This window comes from Mya arenaria, chromosome 4 (genome assembly GCF_026914265.1).
Source record: "Mya arenaria isolate MELC-2E11 chromosome 4, ASM2691426v1".
Lineage (NCBI taxonomy): Eukaryota > Metazoa > Mollusca > Bivalvia > Myida > Myidae > Mya > Mya arenaria.
Window position 1 is genome coordinate 31674577 of NC_069125.1, and position 21942 is coordinate 31696518.

Below are 21942 nucleotides of genomic sequence, written 5' to 3' on the forward strand. Positions count from 1 at the left end.
ATCGAAACGTTTCTTGAGCACAGAGGAGTTAAGTAAGAATTTGTCCAATGTCTAAACCAAATTGTGGGCTGGACCATTTAACCCCTAAAACGCCAATATTACAAATTTGGTACAGGGTACTTTGTTCTGTACATGACTCAAATGTTAAAATTCGGGGTTTTGTTATTGTTAAGAAGGTTTCAAATGCTATATCCAGGGACACGGTCACTCATGGCTCCGCGGAAGTAGACACTAATTAAAGATTTCCCTTTTTCATAAACAAATGTCAACTGAGATAGGAGCGAACGGACAAATAATTCAAGGGACATGATCTTGGAAGAGGACGAACATGAAATGCCTTATAGTCAGTACCATCATATTTAAAATAATATATGTACGGGTTTATTTTCAGTATTCGTTTCCTTAGAACAGTTTGGTATTTGATATTCAGACTAAGAAGATTATTGTTAAAATATAAAACCTGTTTGATTCGGTGTGTCATAGCCACGCTATCTGGTGCTACAGTGTTATACCAATAATAATTAATTGCTTGGCAACCATGACGATCATGAACAAATATTAGTTGGCTAATGCTTATCGCAATCAACGATTCAAGACCGTCGTTGACAGGTATATGACAAGAAGAAACAAGGAACTTATTGTCGAGGCAATGCAGAAATACCATGAACAACCCTACACGGCAAGAGTTTATTGCAACCTAAAAAACTTATTCCAGAATGTCATTGACAGTAATATGACACAGAGTGAAACAGGAACTTATTGTCAACAGGGAAATCTTTCTCACGAATGAGAAACGTCAAAGGAGAAAGACCATAGACATGACAGAAAAACACATTCATGAATGTGACATGTTGAGAATGGTGCGAAAATCTTTTTCTGGCAATACAATCATGGTATAATTAACTCATTGACAAACATCACTAAAGGTTTAGGCATTTAGTGTGGCACTCCCTGCTTTTTTGAAACAGACATATTATCAGCTGCCGAGAAGTTGCGATCTTAAATAAAAACTTTTAGATAATTGTATCATTCCGTTTTGTTTAACTTTTATTATGATAAGTATTTTAGATTTAGAAAGTCATGTACCCCAAAGGGTTGGGCTACAAGTTATTTACAACAAATATTCCAATCTGATCTGAACAAGCTGTTAATGGTTCTTATATCAGTACGGAAACAGAGGTATCCTCCTCCGTGGATGTATCTCTAAAACACGATACAAAATTATCTGAAAAAGCATTCGATTTGGTATTCATATATAGAAACAATTTGCATTGACCATGTTTGAAAAACGTCAGTGAACATATACACTTGACAAGACGAGTGCATTTTTTACCTGGAAACCATTTTAGACGTTTTCATTTAGACGTAGGAAAAAAGTCAGTTTATCAATCCGGTCTGAGCACTTAAGCGCGTTAATGCCAATGTAGTAAATGTTCTGAATGTAAGCAATTATATAGCACACTAGTGTGTAAAAGACGTCAGACGCCAGGAAGCAAGAAAAACGTCATACCTGGCTAAGATAATTAGCATCCGATTGAGGATCTACAACACTTTTCATGTTATTGTCGAGAACAAATGCACCATTGGTTCGATGTTCAATGCCTAAGAATATGTTTGCTTCGGACAATCCGATAAACCGTGGTTTTTATCTCCAATAATTTTGCGAGTTAATAATGAATTATATCTTTTAATTTAGTTATCCAAAAGGGTACAAAGGGGTTAACAGTCAGTAAAGCTAAATTCTGATTCTGGTTCTTATCTGATCTAAAATTAGAATAATTGGTATACTTCGAATGTACTGCTTGCCTGGCATGCAAAAAAGAAGAGTAACTACCTTTAAACACATGTTTTTTTCTGTATAACAAAGAAATTTCAATAGTCGAAAATTGAAAAATTAACTCTGTTCAGACACACAAGACAAGGGCCAGACGACAATGAACTAAAGACACAAATGTATAAACACTACATATACCAGACCTGACCACAAACATACTTAATTATTTTCTGTTTCTATAATCGATCTTTCTAGGGGTTTTGTTTTTTCGTCTTTAGTGTATTTCTTCATATGGTGTACTTTGCATATGTTAAGACATGTTTTGTTAGCATTTTTTTATACTTTCTGCTTTAAAGTTATGGATATTTACTTTACTACTGAACACATCTTTTACAAAAGGTCATTCGAAGTTTATTTGCTCTTCACACAATATAATTACATGTGTCCCTTTGACTGTACGTTGGAAATACTTCTTAACACCTCTCATATATTTTGAATATAACACTTCCATCTCTCATTTGTATCAGTTAGCTGGAATGAAACACTTTATGAGCTCCACTCAACATTTGTTTAATTGTATTTTGTGTGAATTCAGAGAGAGTGTATCAACTTCATTCTCTGGAAGGTCATTCCAGGATATCAACCAACCTATTGATGAATACTAATATTTATTTCAGACGGCCGAATCCTTCTCTTATAGAATCTAATCTTATATCATCACACCTCATACCACACAATTCGATCAGGACAAAATCAATGATATTGAGACATCTTGATCAATTCCTTCGTATTTTTTCTTTACTCTTGAGTTTGCAAGTTTTTATCAACATAGTTCAGACAGTAAGTTCTCGCGCCATTCAGGAAACTCGTGTTGTACATTTTCAATTGCAATTAAGTATTTTTTGGTTTATTTTGGAGCCCATACAGGGGAATCGTGTCCAATATGAGTACTGACTTTTGCGTTGTACAGGCTGAGGAACATATCATTCGATATATGGGCAAACGCTATGTTTACAATTTTTAGGCCCCAATTTCTCAAAACTGTAAAATGAAATTATCACAGACTATAACCGCACTATTGAAACAATTATAACCAGTAAAAGGCGTTAAAACGAGTACAGTTCAAAAACACGTTTTCACTGACACAAGAGTAGTATTTATATTAATCGTTTTCTTCGAAAATCGAAAGCTTCTTTACAAATAAAACACGGTCGTTTGATATAAGACGAACTAGTGGTCGTTGTTCTGAATATACATTGGGCCATTAAGTTACACATTGTGTATATAATGTCGCATTTAGTATGACTATCTTCTTATTTAACACAAAGAAGAAAAGATAAAGTGAAGTGCATTACATGCGATGTCCATGATAAAAGCATGATTAGCGTTTATGATTTCAGATTCACGGTTGTTTAGGTATTTGAATTGAATTAACACATTTTACACTGGAAGTGTTAGCAATGCTGATTGTTTCATTAAGAATGAAAATCATTTAAACAGTCGTCGCAGAATTTGTTTCTCAAGTTCTGTAGTTTTAACTTGGATTTTTAGATATTTCTCTTCCTTTTTCAGATCACGAATAAACATGAGTATGAATTAACAAATAATCGTCAAATGATGGCAAAATCAATTAGATGAATTGTATTTTACCAATTTATTCATTTTGAGTGATTATTTGTGATTATATGTATCAATTTACGTTTGCATTTGTGAGAAAGTGCTACTTTGTTCATACGTAATAAATCTAGTCTGAGTGCAATTGCTTTTAACTTTTATTCTAACCAACTCAACTTGAGACGGTCGTAAGGCCAACAAGCAGCAACTATAAACAAAGCGATTTTAAGCTCTTGAATGCAGTTAAGAAATAATGCATCTTATAATAAAACAAGGGTATTGTAATAACTATGGCCTAGTAGCATACACTTTAACCAAGATCTTGTTTAAAGGAATCAAGGACCGAACAAACACCATATAAAATACAACGTTTAACAGCTATCAACATTTCGTCATTGGTAAAAGCTTGGGTCATTGTCAGCGAAAAGAAGTAAGAACTCACTTAAGTCTTAGTTTCAGTATGCGTTCGTCGGCTCTACCACTTGTCCAAATATTCAGCAGCAAATAACATATAACCGACTAGTGTAAACACAATGAATTCAACCTAACCGGTTCTTTAAAACTTAAGCTTGTTCCAACTCGCAATCGGAATACTTCGGTCATTTCCGCCGTACAAGGTGCCCCGGATGAATACCGGCGCATTAGTAAAGTATTTATAATAAATAATAATTATATTAATTAATGGTAATGTTTAAACATGTCCTTTGTATTACTTAGTTGAAATTGATTCCCAGTGAAATGATGAATTTTATTAATCAATTAGATTCCTAAGAGTAAAGTCCTCATGCTTAATAACTAAATTGCTAAATTGAAATTACTACGCGATCTTCTTGCAGCGTAGTGAAATATACAGAATTCTGACATTGTAAACCGACCATATACATCTGAGGTTGCAATTTTGCAATTTTCTAATTTGATAAAGCATTAAAATTAACAATTTTAAGTGTCGCAAGTACTTTATGAAAAAGTTTAACTGTTCGACAAGACGTTGCCTTACCTAGAAATGCCCGCTGGTGTCAATAAGCTTTAAGCCAATCAAATCTGTTTTTGATCTGTTGTTACTACTTTTTAAGTTATTTAAAAAAAACATCGGGCGATGTTTATAAATGCAAGCACACAACCATAATCATGCGTTACAACTACCATTAAATAACAATTAGATTCTGCGTTCCGAAAAATGACAAGTTTTGAGCTTATGTGTACGTATCACCCTCTTGAGTACCGATTTCTCCGTCAACTCCCCTTGAATACCGAAAACCACGAATGGGGATTTTAGCCTGACAAATTATACGACAGGTAGAATCATTTCACTGGGAGAGACCAATTTCATGGAAGTAATATTTTTGCTTTCTTGCTGTGCTCAGATACTGTACAAAATATAAAGACATGATATTGAATCTAAGCCTGACAGACACTCCAGATTCGGTACATAAAGACAACATTTCCCTCAGCTAAGTGTGTTGATAATGCAAAGTGAGTATTTGAAGGTTATGTAGGCGATCTTTCCGACAACACTCGTAAATGCGCTACTAATTTAGGCATTGTTAGACAAATTGCCATTAGTATTTACATCTGTAAGTGAATTAAGGGTAATAAATATGTACAGAAATAGCGCAGTGTTATACATTGTGTGTGACATACTCCGCATATGGTGCCAAAGGTTGTTGACAGCTCAATGACAATATCTAATGCAGTCTATAATCAGCCAAGGGGAAAGTTGACCATAGAAAAACGATACGAATATACCACTCCGCTTTTTTTTGGTAACTAATAACGACCAATTGTTTATTTTGGAAGTCAAATTCAAAATAAAGTATTACCTAATGTGAATAATTTGTGGCTTGAAGCAGACGTGAAACAAGCTTTATATTCAATCAAACACATCGCCCAAAAAATAACTCATTATAACAGTTTATGACGAGCGAAAAAGATAATGACCAAAAAGGTCTTCAATTGCAAGTTCTCTGCAGATAAATGAGAAACCCAGACCAGAAATTAATGCATTGTCTTGAAGAGGCCCGGAGGGAATTTCGGAAGCCCTCTTGAACAGAAGATCATCACAAAACTACTGATTTCAAGTCACGCATGAAACGCTGTTATAAACTGTGGTAATAGTTTGTCATTAATAGTTCGTTGGATATATGACGCACTTTTATATTCGTATGATTCCATAACACTTTTTAACGAGAAAAAAACAACACCATGACATTCATTTTGCAGGACCCACTCGGCGTTATCACGTCATTGTTTATTTCATTGATGTAACATAATTGAACAAGCGTGACGTCATTATCTAATGATGTATCCAAATTTCTTTTTCACAGAGAGTAAAGCTGGATACAACTTTGTATCCTTAATTGTCGCTCAGAAACATTACACTGGTATCTTATGTTATTAAAGCAATCAGAAACATGGATTTGCAAAATCATGTGTTATACTTTGTTCACCAATAAACAAAATTATACTCTTATTCGTAACATTTACAATAAGCTGATGCCCCCTATGTTAGATTTCAAATGTTTGTCTTGTGTGTCTTTGTTTCGTATGGAAGATTCTCTCTACAGTAAGTGTATATATTTTCATTCACACTTCATTCCTAAACGATGGAACATTGTTTATCAATTGCACTTTATATCTGTATAAAGTGTAAAGTGCAATGGCATAACCCGTCGATATCGCGTGCGTTTGTTCGATACTTCTGTCCTGTCATTGGACGCAATAATACCAAGGGGCGGGGCATATTTACTACGGAACTATTTTTTTTAATGAAATCGTAGTTCAATTATTGGCAACATGCAAAACTGTAATCTGCAGTAAAGCAGTTAAAACAAAATAAGCAACGATAATTTGATTGATTTTAATGTAGATAATTTCATGATGGATGGAACAGTTGAAGAATCGTTTGTGTTTAAAAATGCTGTTAAAAGTCACGAAAATGCAAAAACAGTTAGTTCAAAGTAACCTCTATAACGGGTGCTTGTTTGACGTCATGAGTGATGTCATTGAAAAAGTTTTACATTAAGCTCGATTCGGGCCGCAACATAGCTCGGCAGCTGCATTTTGTTTCGACGCCATTTTTTGCAGTGTTCATTCGTTTTGAAAGTGTTGTTTTTTCGAAAATTGACTGGATTACTGGGATTATTTACACACAATACCTATTGGGTAATCAATTAATTACCTATTCAGTCCTACTTTAATCATTTTTTGTTTTGATAACTAATTTAAGCCTGAAAATTTTGTAAACATGTTCTTGATAAAATGTTCAGATATACAGCATCATCAGCATCAGAGAAAAAATAAATGTCTTTGTTCATTGCATACGACATAATGGAATCATCTCCATATAAGTCGTATGTTCTGAATAAAATCGACAGAAATAATAAGTTCGGAGGAGTTAGTCGTTTTAGACATAATTTAGTGCTTTTAATAGTCAAAACAACTGCAGAAAAAACTATTTGGTAAACACATCAGCTTGCCAGGAAAAGACACCTCAGTAGAAAATATGTAAGTTATATGTGGTTTATTTCATGTTTTGGTATTTGTATGCAGCAACATTATATATTTTAAAATATGCAAAAGTTTGCATCGTTGACCAACTTTCGGTCAGAAACCAGGTCGCTCAGCCTTCATTGTTATGATGCGGGCCCTGAAAGCGCATATGTAAAACAAATCGGGCATTAACGGCACGTGAATTTACTGAATAATACACGTTTTCTACCGATAACGCCCGGGTTTTTGCGTTTTAATACACCACGATAACGGACCGAAAATAAACAATGTATGCAATAATACGTATTCATAATATTCTTGACCTTGAAAAGATAGAAAATAAACATATAAATAAGGAACTATTTTAACTGTGCAATCATTGTCGTATAAAATTATTGGGTTACGATAGCTGTTCTAATTTACCCACCGTTGAGAACAACGAGAGAAAGAAAAGAGAAAATGCTCTTGAATGATCAATTTATTTTAGCAGAAATGTAGATTTAAATGAATGTAAATATAAGTATTAAAATTCGACATGTTGCATTTTATTGGGGTATGGTATGCAATGGCGCAGTTCAAAATGTTGGTGGAGTCCTAAAAAATAACTTTTACGAATTTAGACTTTGTTTCGTATGTTAGATATACTTTCCATTCATGACAATATTTCGAACGAACTAAATGTAACAAACGATAAATCAGCGGGAAATCAGGTAATCGCCCGTGAATGTAATTTATTCTGTTTAAAAATAAGACAACTACACCAAAATACATTGTACATTTAACCGATTTGTCACAGCGGTTTTCGTACTTAGGTTGATTTGCAAGGATAACCAACATTTTATAAAGAAGTGGTCTGGAAAACGGCAAAATGAAGTGTAATGTAACTTATTGAATGAAATTTAATGCATTCGTCGATTGGATAAGTCGTTTCCTATTATGTAAACACAGAAAGGAAAGAAAAAAAATGAAAGTCTGGTCACGTGACATGAAGTGCATTCCATAATAAATCAAGCAAAGTTTCATTTTGTTTTGATCTGTGACACTAAAACGGTAGAAATCCACTAAGGATGTTTTCGTTGGTAGTAAACTAGTTTTGGTTTTATATCTGTTTCACGAACTGTGTATTTGTTTTGACAGTTTCAAATAAAATAAAGCTGTAGAAAATCTCTCTGGCGGCGATTTTGTCATTTCATTCAAGTAATTCGCTTTGAAAAAAATCGTTTCGGACAGTGATCCGCCATGTGTGTTGAAACTCCATTTAGTTAAAAAAAAGGCAACCGACCATCTGCGGCATCAATGTTTTGAAGAAATTTAGAAATAATGGCTACATGCCATTTTGTTGAAAATGATCACTAAAACATGCATTTGTTACTTCAAGCAAAACAGGCAACCGACCATCTGCGGCATCAATGTTTTGAAGAAATTTAGAAATAATGGCTACATGCCATTTTGTTGAAAATGATCACTAAAACATGCATTTGTTACTTCAAGCAAAACAGGCAACCGACCATCTGCGGCATCAATGTTTTGAAGAAATTTAGAAATAATGGCTACATGCCATTTTGTTGAAAATGATCACTAAAACATGCATTTGTTACTTCAAGCAAAACAGGCAACCGACCATCTGCGGCATCAATGTTTTGAAGAAATTTAGAAATAATGGCTACATGCCATTTTGTTGAAAATGATCACTAAAACATGCATTTGTTACTTCAAGCAAAACAGGCAAACGACCATCTGCGGCATCAATGTTTTGAAGAAATTTAGAAATAATGGCTACATGCCATTTTGTTGAAAATGATCACTAAAACATACATTTGTTACTTTAAGCAAAACAGGCAACCGACCATCTGCGGCATCAATGTTTTGAAGAAATTTAGAAATAATGGCTACATGCCATTTTGTTGAAAATGATCACTAAAACATACATTTGTTACTTCAAGCAAAACAGGCAAACGACCATCTGCGGCATCAATGTTTTGAAGAAATTTAGAAATAATGGCTACATGCCATTTTGTTGAAAATGATCACTAAAACATACATTTGTTTCTTCAAGCAAAACAGGCAACCGACCATCTGCGGCATCAATGTTTTGAAGAAATTTAGAAATAATGGCTACATGCCATTTTGTTGAAAATGATCACTAAAACATGCATTTGTTACTTCAAGCAAAACAGGCAAACGACCATCTGCGGCATCAATGTTTTGAAGAAATTTAGAAATAATGGCTACATGCCATTTTGTTGAAAATGATCACTAAAACATACATTTGTTACTTCAAGCAAAACAGGCAACCGACCATCTGCGGCATCAATGTTTTGAAGAAATTTAGAAATAATGGCTACATGCCATTTTGTTGAAAATGATCACTAAAACATACATTTGTTACTTCAAGCAAAACAGGCAACCGACCATCTGCGGCATCAATGTTTTGAAGAAATTTAGAAATAATGGCTACATGCCATTTTGTTGAAAATGATCACTAAAACATACATTTGTTACTTCAAGCAAAACAGGCAAACGACCATCTGCGGCATCAATGTTTTGAAGAAATTTAGAAATAATGGCTACATGCCATTTTGTTGAAAATGATCACTAAAACATGCATTTGTTACTTGAAACTAGTTTGGTATCAACACAAATGACCTCGCTCTGAGCTTATACTGGCACATCTGACCAAGAAGATTTTACTTCTGATTTTCACATTGATGAATGCAATCTTTAATAAGGGATGATGCCAAATTGTTCCATCGTTTGAAATGCGTATTTAATGTCACTTAGAAATTTTTCACCTTATGGACAAATACAAAGTACGACCTTAACACGAATCACGATATTTATATATTATTAATGAGGTAGTTGGTAAACAGATAATATTATAATAAAATGAATGTAGAACCACATGCTTTGACAATTTAAACTTGAAACGTTGAAAAGTGTGTACAGCCATGTGTAACGATTCCCGTATTTCATGACATTGGTGTATATTATAGTTGTGTCGATATTGGTGTCCGCTTAAGTATGCTACATTTCAAAATAAAAGTTTTATATCATTTGTCAATGAAGATTGAAAATGTCACTTAGCACGGAGGATTTAAGTAAGTGATAACGAATGTTTTAGCTACGTTATTGGCAGGAAAAAGTCGGGGTTTTGTAATTGTTAACAAGAAATCAAATTTTGTATCCAGGGACTGCACTATTTCAGTATATTTTTTATAACAGTTATACAATGCGATTACATTTTAGCTGACTTGGACACATTTTATAAAACGCTCCTATATTGTATAAGCAAATGGTAACATAGTTAAGTGCGAAGAAAGATTTCAGGGACATGGTCTTAACAAACTTGGTAGAGGACTACCAGACAATGCATTATATTCAGGATCAACATGCGTAAAATAATATGTGTATAGCATTTATTTCACAGTACTCATTTCCTAAAAACAGTTTGATATTTGATGTTTAAGCTAAGAAGATAATTGTTTATATCTTTTTTTACCTGATCACCGGGCCGATGCTTATTGCAATCAAATGAAATATTCAAAATTGTCATTGACAGCAAGAGCTTAAATGACAGAGGAATTTATTGTCCAAGCAATCTGGTCATTCGAACTTCAAAAAAGTATTCTAGAATTACAATGACTGTAATATGATACAAAAGTGGGAAAGAACCTTATTCTTAATGTTTTTTTTTTGAACTAATGAGAAACGTCAAAGAAATATGAACATGCTCTTGATAGAAAAACACATTGAGGCATGTGACATGTTGATAATCATAAGAAAATCTCTTTTATTATTACAATCATGGTTTAATAACTCAAGAATAAAGGTTAAAACATTTTTTTAAATGTTTGCATTGTGGCACTCCATACTTTTTAAACAGAAATTTTAACGACCAACTGAAATTGCAACAAATATTTCTACTTATGCTCATGAAGAATCTATTATGATACTACTATCAGTACGGAAACAGAAGTGTCCTCCTCCAAGGATGTATATATGTAGTTAAGTACTGATCATAGTCTTGTAAAGGCTAAGGAACATTTCATTTGATATATAGGTAAAATGTATGTATTCAATTCAAATGCCAAAAATTACCTGAACGTCTAAAGCATTAACGGCTTATCAAAATTATTTGCTTATACTTTATTTTACACAAACAAGTAGAAGCAAGTTATCATGGTAATCTTTAAAGTGACACTCTTATTCAAAATCAATATATCCACATATATAACAAACATTAATTTTGACTGATAATCCTTCAACTACTTACTGGATAATGCATGTTTGGAAAATTATAATTACTGATTACAAGATTGTAACCGTGTATGTGAAAAGCAGAAAGCGCAAAAATTGTAAATGATTGGTGAATGCTAAAAGATTTACAATAGTCTTTCTATAGTCTCATAATGTAGAAATTTCATGTTTTATGGGCATTACTTTCAAATTAAACTCGGTTTCCTTCATAAGAATCATTGTTTTCGACATGTATTCATCCTTTTAAGAATATAAAAACAATATAATTAATTGTGGTAAATCTGATTTGGGAGTAAGAGTGCATCTTTAGAATTATGGCCTTTAATGGTGTAATTACATTGTACCGTACAGAAACTAATGAAATGCATTCATTTGAGGAGATTATTAAAGAAGTTTTCTTATATTTACATGTACGTTTAAAATATAATAATTTCCTTAATACATGATTCGGCGGCTTATGCAGCAATTTAGGTTTCCCTTTGCGATCATCTGATATTTTGTTAATCAATAATGAACCTGAGTGCCATTGCTTTGAACTTCAACACTAAAATTGTCTGAGCGCAAGGCGGTCGTAACTCCATATTAAAGTAAAAGAGGATTATTAGTGTGGACGTGAACGAGTGCTTTTTTGAACGTTTTCAACATATCGAAATGGATATGAGACAAAGGCGAAACAAGAAACAACTATAAACAAAGCAATTATATTATAATGTAGCAATAAAATAGTGCGTCTTACAATAACACAATGATAACTAAAACGCATTAGCCTACACTTTAACCAAGATCCGGTCTAAAGAAATCATGGCCAGCGAAAACAAAGTAAAAACTCACTTGAAGCTTAATTCGGTTGACGGGCGCCCAACCCGACTTGTATTCCGACATTTTTCAGTAAGTGCAAATATAAACATATAATTCTCATTCGAGCTAGCATTAACTGGAATGCAATATACTCAAACTCTCAGTTGTTCCAACTTAATCTTATCCGTACATGCTCAAAGTGATATGCCTCAGAATCACAAAATACACGTAGTGAGTACTAGTTTGGAAACAGCAGGCTCAGATTGATTGAGATTGTTTCTTGACATCAATGGATGGGGCAACACTGTCAACGGACCAAGCCTACCTAAGAGGCGGCTCAAGATATATTCTATTTTCAAGAAGTCATTTCCCATCACACCAAAGAAAATAAATAGCTAAACTTTGGACGACGTATATAGCGACTCTGTAAATATGTTTGAACGTCTATGTTGGTGGAAAGGCCATTTTGACCATAGTAACGCCAATAAGGCAAGCGTATATTCCAATAAGCCAAGGCTGTAACCAAGGGAATTAAGAATGATTATTATATGATATATCATAATATATAAATATATTTTGTCTGTCTCAAGCATAACTCTCAATGGAAAGCACAAATAACGAACCCTTGGATATCATTAACCAAACAATACCTAAATTCGAGCCAACTGCGTCTTCGTAAACAATGTGCATCTAGGGCGGATAAATTTATATGCATCCAGAAGCTTGTTTGATGCATCAGCCACGTGCTCAGATCATATTTTGATCGTTTCAACACGTTTTATTTTGTAATTTTTAGAATTTAACTAAACGTCGACAGTACTATGATATTTTTAAAGACAATATTGAAAATCCTTCTGTTGCTATATTAAATTAAATATTGTTTTGTTTTTATTTACATAAAAGCTTCGATGGTGTATATGAATACACGGACTGCGTTACATCTCATAAAACATGATATAGAGAGTTTGCCTACTCCGTAAATGCCCCTGAATATCGCGTACCAAAAAGGTGGGTTTCAACATATAATGAAGCAGGTAGATTATGTTCTGGAAAAACATGGAAGATAAGCAGACCAAGTGCATTACAGTAATTCCTAGCTGTCTTGTTGTGCTAGGATAAATGTAATTTCGCTTGTGTACAAAGCAATGAAAACAACAGAGACGAGCCAAGCAGCCAAAGAAAACAATTTTTGATTTGTTAAAAAGACACAATGTTTAATGAAGGCCTAACAGATACGCAAGGCAAATATAATTTACTTAAGCTAAGTGTGTTGATAAACCAAATGGATAATTCTAAAGATCATGAGGACCATGTTTGGGACAAACGTAGAAAATGCGTTACTTGTTTAGACCCTATCAAACAGATTGTTATTTGTTTTAAGTGCTGCAAATGAATAACAGATATTACCATATACATAAATAGCTCATTGTTTTGTATTGTGAATGACATTTCACCTATGGTGCCCTAATGTCGTTGAACACCTTATACAGGCTATTTTTTGCCACAAAGTATATCTCTCCGCCTTTTCGGTACCTTATACAGAACTATTGTTTGTTTCGCAAAACAATTCAAAAGAAAAGTTAACCTAATGTGAACAATTTGTGGCGTTTATTCTGAAGTACAGCTAGCTTTTTATTCGATCAAACACATTTCCCAAAATATAAATCGCACTATCTATAACGAGCGAAAAGATAATGACCAAATGGTCTTCAAATGCAAGTTCCCCGCAGATAAATGAGAAACCCAGACCAGAAATTAATCCATTGTCTTGAAGAGACCAGCAAGGAAATTCGAAAGCTTTCTTGAACGAAAGAGCATCTCATAGAAGACTGATTTCAAGGCATGCATCTAACATCGTTATCAACCGTGTGAATATTTTCATTAACGGTTCTTTGCATATTTGACACAATTTATATATCTTTATTGACATTGCATTTGTCAGTTTATAGAGAAAAACTGACTTTGATTTTAAATGACTCACTCGGCGTATTGGCGTCATTAACAATTTTCTGGTTTTGTATCGATCAAAATGAAAACAATTTGAGAACATATTAAGGCGGGTTTTATTTCATAATATATCAAAATTCAAAATAACTTTTACGAATTTAGACTTTGTTTCTATTATTAGCGTGTTAAATATACTTATCATTCAGAACAACGCTTTGATCTAATTAAATGTCACCTGGCCGCAAAAGGAAACGGCAGTTTAGCGGAAATCTGGTAATCGTTTGCGAAATTATTTTATTTTTTTATAACACATAAGAAGAATACACCACGCCAAAAATACATTAAACTGGTGCTTTCAACAATTTGCATCAGCGGTTCTCATTCTTTGGTTAGGTTTCACTGTCGAAAGGCAACAATTTATATCGAAGTGTTCGAAAACGGCTGTGAAGACATAGAAGTATATAGTATCGTATTCCACGTATGTTCATGCATCCTTTGGATTGATGGGCTTCGTCGTTTTCTAAGCTATGACTGATCAAGAAGATTTTCCTTCTGTTGCTCGCATAAATTGGTATAATGGCAGAGTCTATAATTAGGGATGATGACAAATCATTCGAACTTTCAAAAATGGTTCTATATAATGTCAGCTAGAACTTGTTCAGCCCTAAGACTTTTGAACAAAGACAAAGAACGGCCTTTAAACGTTAACGAAATAGACAATCTTATATGCATATGTTAATGAGGAATTCCTTGAAAAATTAACGAAATACTGAAATTAAACAGTATTTACACCAGTTAAACACCATTTGTCAATAAAGATTGGGGTACAACATTGAAACTGTCAGTGAGCAAAGGAGTTGAGTAGGTATATGTTAACTGTCTCTATGCAGAATGTCTACGCTACGTTGTTATTGTAACCCCAAAACGCCAATGTAACACACTTCCTAGGGGGTGCTTAATGAAACAACGCTTTGAACATGATTGAAATATTAAACATATTGGTTTTGCAATTAGAAACAAGATCCAGGGACAGGGTCACTGATGACCCCGTGCATATTATTTCAGTAAACCTTTTTATAACAGTTACACAATGCGAGTACATTTAAGTGGACTTGGATACTAATTCTTAGAGTTTGCTTTTTTATAAGCAAATGTAAACTGAGTGAAGGGGAAGCGAAGAAATGTATGATTTTAGTGACATGACCTCAGCAAACTTGGTAGAGGTCTTCCACATAATATAATGTGCTTAGTATTTAGTTTCAACATGCTTAGAATAATCTTTGTATAGCGTTTATTTCCAAGTGCTCATTTCTTGAAAAAAGGTTTGATACTCGATGCTAAAGTCACGACGATAATTATTAGAATATAGTTTTTATCTGTTTGCTTCGATGTGTTATTGCCACACCGCCGTATGTTTAAAATATCATAAGTAAATTGCGTAGACAACCGTGAAGATCATGAACACCAATTTGTGGACTAATCAAATGAAAGATTCCAGGTTGTCGTTGACAGCAAGGACTTTAATGACAAAGAAATTTATTGTCAAAACAATCTGGAAAGATATTGAATAACAGTTAACCAATCAATGTTCACTGCAACATCAATAAAGAATTCCATAACACCCCTGACTTCAATATGACAAGAAGGGAAAAGTAGCTTATTGTCAACATGGAAATCTTTCTCACGATTGACGAACACCAAAGGAAAAAAATCATGCGCATTAAAGAAAAATAAATTCATGCATGTGACATGTTGATAATCGTGAGAATTTTTTTTGGTAAAGACGATCATAGTTGTCCTCATTGACAAAGATCACTTCAGGTTTAAGCACTATTTTTTTCAATCGGTTCCCTCCCTGTTTTGTTAAAAAAATAAAATATCAATTGTCGTGAAGAAACAATCGTAAAAAAGTGTTAAATAATTTACTTAAGCTAATTTATTAAAATTTAATAATATTTCAATACATATGAATGTTAAAAAATACAGATACAAATTCACATTAATACAGAAAATAATTACATATCAAAAACTCTAGATTAGGAAAGTCAGCTTTGCAAAAGGCTGGGCCACAAGGTCAAGTTATTGACAACAAATATTCAATTCTGTTTCATTAACTATCAATTTATAATACTTATATTAGTACGGAAACAGATGTGTCCACCTCCAATGAAGTGTATATGACAAGGACACATAGCTCTATAGCATGATACAAAATTATCTGAAAACGCATTCAGTTTGGTATTCATTTAGTTAAACAATTTGAATTGGTCGTGTAGGGAAAACGTCAGTAAACAAGTAAGATTCTTGACAATAAGAGTGCATGTGTCTTACCTGGAAATCATTTTTACTTAAGACACTTGATGTTTTCATTTAGATACATGCAACGAAGTCAGTTAAACAAACAAGTCAGAGCACTTTTAATGAAGATCCCGATATATTTTGTTGTTGATTTTCCTGACGTATCGGTCGTGTACTTTTCGCTCGAGTGAAATAAAAACTATCATCAAAAATGAGTGTAAAATACACATGCAATAAACTTGAGCGTTTATATCAATGCCCTGAATAGCGCGTACCACAAAGGAGGGTGTCGTTCTAATATATTATGAAACAGGTAGAACCTGGTAGTGGGAAAGACAAGAAGACCAAGTTCATACAAGTTATACTTTGCTTCCTTGCTGTGCTCAGATACTAAGTAATTTCACTTGTACACAATTCAATGAAAATTTCAGGGGTGTCCCTGGCAGCCGAAAACAAAACAACTTTGAACTTGTTTAAAGACAAAGCAGTGAATCAAAGCCTAAAAGACACTCAAAATGAGATACATGATTTAATTTACTTCAGCAAGTATGTTGCTAAAGCAAAGAGAGTATTTTAAAGATCATGTGGATGATCTTTCCGGCAACCCTCGGAAATGCCATACCAATTTAGGCCCTGTAAGACAGATTGGCATAAGTATAAAGTGCTGTTAATGAATAAACAACCTCATGCATGTACAGAAATAATGCAGTGTTATGCATTGCGTATAACATACTCCGCCGATAATGCCCCAAATTGTTGGTTGATTAATGGCAATATCTATTACGGGCTATAATACGCCAAGAGAAAAGTTGACAAAAGAATTATTTATTGATATGCCTCTCCGCTTTTTAATACGTTAATAAGAATAAGAATGTATGTTTCGGGAGCTAATTCAAAATAAGTGTTAACCTAATATGAATCATTTTTGGCTTATAGTGTGAAGTGAAAATAACATTTTTATTTAATATAACACTTTGCCCAACATAAACCCTAAATTATGTGAAACAAGCAAACTTATTATTGATGACCAATAGGTTTTCAACAGCAAATGAATGAGAAAACCAGACCAGAAATTAATTCATTGTCTTGAAGTGACCCGAAAGGAAATTCGAAAGCTTTCTTGGAAATAGGACCATCACAATGAGGGCTGATATAAAATCAAGCGTTTATATTTTCATAGTCACCTTGCCCATCGTTTTTTTCTATGGAGAAAAAAAATGACGTTGATTATGGATAAACCACTCGGCGTCATGACGTCATTGCTTATTTCCTTGCACCTCTATTATTGAACAAGCATGAATTCAGTGACTAAAGGTATATCCGAAATTTATTTTCACAAACGATAAATATTCTCCTTAATTATACATGAAAAACGTGTTATCAAAAACAATTAAAACAATAAAAAAGTGGATTTTCAAAATTTTGCCCGAACTTCTGTTACAAAAACCTGGTACCATTTAAACGATAACAAATTCTGAACACAATTTTCTTGTTTCCTATCGCTCAAATGAAATCAATTTGAGAGCACATCATGGTACATTATCTTTTATCAAATATCACAATTCAAAAAGAACTTTTACGAATTTAGAATTTGTTTCGATTATTTTATTTAACACCAATACGAACGAACTAAATAACCCGCAGCCTCAAAAGAAAAACGTTACTTGAGCGGAAAATCAGGTAAATGTCAGTGAACTTATTCCGCTCTGTCTTAAACATAAGAAAACGACACAAAAATACATAAAACTGGTATACTTTATTTATTTGTCTAAGCGGTTTTCGTACTTTGTTTTTTTTCACTAACAAGCAACATTTTATATCGAAAATGTTCTCGAAAACGGCTTGTAAGACAAAGAAGTATAAAGTAACGTATTGGGCTAAATTTAATGCATTCATTTGTGGTCGACGTGGTGTTCTGATATTTAAACACAGAAAGGAAGGATTTCCAGAAAGGTTTGCGTGTGGTCACGTGATATTATGTTCATCCATAATGATTCTAGTCACACATCTTTAAGCCAAGTGTCGTATTATTTTAACATTGACACTAAAATGCGCCAATCCCCTAAGTCTCTGAGCTTATACTGGCCGTTGTAAACAAGATGGTTTTCCTTCTGTTGTTCACGTAAATACTTGCAATGACACAAAGCCTGTAATAAGGGATGAAGGACAAATTATTCGAACATTCGGAGTGCTTCTTTTTAATGTCACTTAGAACTTAATCACTTCAAAGCTTTAATGACAAAGAAAAGTACGGGGAAAGTCTTCAGACGAATCAAATATTTACATATTAACAAGGCAGTTCTAAAAAAAGTAACATTCTGAAATTAGTGTAGAATGACCTACATAATGGTAGTGTTCCTTTGAACATTTTTTGAACGCTTTAAAAAAAATTTGCAATGATTTCCCATTATACATGAAATTGTTGTGTATTATAGCTGTATTGTTGCCTGCTTATGTTTCCTTCATCACATGACTTTGCCTTAACTTAAAAAAGAAGTAATGAGTTAAAAAATATGATTTCAACTGGTTATTGAGTACTTAAACTTGTTTACTCTTTTAAACTTCATATCAAGACTGCAATGATGAGTGTATGGTCTGTCAGTGGTGTTTGTATTTGTGTATGTTGTGTTTATACGCTTGTGTCTCTTATTCATTGTCGTTATGGCCCTTGCATTGTGCCTCTTCAGTGTGTGTATACCACGTGATAAATTACGTCATATATGCTACGTCGGAAGGCATTAATTTGATTAAATTGAAGACTTAAATCAAAGATAACTTTTCTTTTACTTCACCATTTTAATTAAAACAAAGGGCAGTCTATGCCGTTTAAAGAGCCCCGCCTTCGTTTTATTGTCGGAGTTTGATAAGGTGATTAGTTTCATCAAACACTTCGACAAACCTGTTTCCAAACTTATGTTTTGACAGTGCTCCGTCAGACGGCCGTATTGTGAAAAGGTTTGTCGAAATGTTTTAAGAAACTAAACTCTCAATCAAACTCTGGTAAAGACCGCAGAAGTGGCTCCGTAAGAGGCGTAGACTGCGCTTTGTTTCATTTAAAATAGTGAAGAAATAGGTAGGTTATCTTTGTTTAAAGTCTTCATTCGGAGCAAAATATTGCCTTCAGACGTAGCATTTATGACGCAATTTATCACGTGGTATACACACACTGCTCTAAACAGCATTTCCTTTATTTAATTTTCGACTACAGTGCTTGTTCTTGTAGTTTTTATTGTATTATGGAAACTACAGGGACTACCCCATGCCCCAAAACTTCGCCGTCGTCTTGTTGATTAGCACAATGATCAAACGCCAATGCTAAAGGCCTAGTTTAAGGAATGTTTGGCATGACAATCCCCAGCTGTGCATCTCCTGCTAATTGCACTATGTCACAGTAGGGGCCAATTTCCTGTGTATTGGATCAGGGCCATTTAGGGTCCATTTCTATAATAAGACTTCCAAAACTCCACAGCAGGATACTCAGATCGGAGATCTGATAATATGGATCAAGGCAAGTAGATTAAGATCAATCAACAGAGGTTGTGTACTGTACACAGATTTGTTTTGTGTTTTGTGTGGTTGGGGGGCGGGGGTGGGAAGGCAGGTATGGAAGGCTTAAACTAGGCCTTTAAGTCTTACAAAATAATTGTTTGAATACATTTTTTAATAGGTTTGTCATTGCCACGCCGTCTGGTGCTCGTATGTTTAACCAACAAAATTAAATTGCATGGACAACCATGAGGATCATGGACACCAATTTATAGGCCGATGCTTATTGCAATCAAACGAATGATTTGGTATTGTCTTAAACAGCAAGAACTTAAAGGACAAAGGAATTTATTGTCCAAGCAATTTGGAAAGACAATGAACAACAGTTTACGGGCGACTGCAACTTCAAACAAGTATTATAGAATGCCATTGGCTGCTGCAAGATGTCTGGAAGAGAAAAAGGAACTTAATTTAATGTTAACCTTAGAATTTTTCCCAGGAATAAGAAACATCAAAAGAATAAGAAAAAAAACACATGAAAGAAAAAATACATTAATGCATGTGACATTTTAATAATCGTGTGATTATTTTTTCTCTGTAAATTCGATCATTGTTTTCTTCATTGACAAAGATCCCTAAGTGTTAAACATTGAATGTTTTACTATGGGGCAATTCCTGCCTTTTTAAACAGAACTTTCACGAACTGCTGAAACTTAGGATGGTAAAAAAAGTATTTAAATAATTATATTTTCCATTTTGTGTAGCTGAAATAAAAATGTATTGAGCTTAATTGTTTCTGTCGCTTTTCATATGAATATTGCATAAAACAGATAAATATTCACATAGATATAGAAAAATAATTATTAATTATGATAAATATTCCAGATTTAAAAAGTTAGATATGCGAAAGGCTTGGGCTACAGAATGATGTCAGTAAATCTTCCATTATGTTTCACAAGCAAAACGTTCATGCTACATATGTAAATAGAAAAAGTGTCCTCCTCCAAGAATGTTTTTATGTGGGAGTAGCTTTTTGCCATGTCTTTATGACAAATACAAATATCTGTTTAGTAGCATGATTCAAAATTTCTGAAATACATTGAATTGGGTATGTTCATATACACAAACAATTTGCATTGACCATGTGGGCAAAACGTCGGTGAACAAGTAAGGTTCTTGACAACAAGAGTGAATTTTCCTTCCCTGGGAATCATTTTCAATTTAGAAACTAAATGTTAAACAATATGGTCAGAGCACTTTTTAACGAAAATATCCGATGTATTTGGTTGATGTTTTTCATGAAGTATTGCGTGTGTTCTTATTGCCAGATTGAAATCAAAACTCGTCAACTTCAAACAAGTATTCCAGAATGCGTGTGGATGCTACACGTTGACTGGAAGAGAAAATGGAACTTGATGTTCGTTTTGCCAGATTGAAATAAAAACAAGGATGGGCGAAAATTACACATGCAAAACAATAAGCTTTAATGTCATTGTAACAAGGTTTGTTTATTTTAACAATTTCATAACAACCCAGCGTCTAAACACATCATTCACACTAACGCGTGACCCAGTTAGCAAGGATGGCGTCATACCCGACTTAGATCAAGGACATCTACCAGTTAATTAATTTTATTAGCGAGACCAGATGCACCACGCGTTGCTTCGGTGTATAATGCCCGAAATAGCTTTGCATCGGGTGACCCGACCGACCTTATATTTTGCTAACAAATTGATAAATATAAATGTGAAGATGACCTGAAATAAGAAGAATCAGTATAATTAGAAGGATTTGTATGGTTGCTTAAAGTTGGTGAACAAACAAAAACAGAATCCCTACTTAAAAACCCAATTTTTTTTTCAGGCCTATATGTTAAGGCCTGGTCATTTTTCGATTCTTAAATCACAATCTTCTTGTTTTGGTGTCTTTGTATTTCGTCTTTCGTGTATTTCTTGATATGGTGGACTTTTCATGTATTTTAGCATTTTTAATTTCATTTATACGTGCTGCTTTAACATTGATGGCTATTTATCCTACTATTGTCACATATTTTACAAAAGCTTATTATAAAATTATTTACTCTTCAAACAATATCATTAAATGTGTCTTTTTCACTGTATCTTTAATAGAATTCTTAAAACTTCTCACATACACTGTATCCAGCACTTCCATCTTTCAGCTGTATCAATTAGCTGGTATATTGCAACTCGTTAACCCACACATTTCTTAAATTGTATTTTGAGTGATTTTAAAGTAGATGAACAATATTCTCTGGCAGG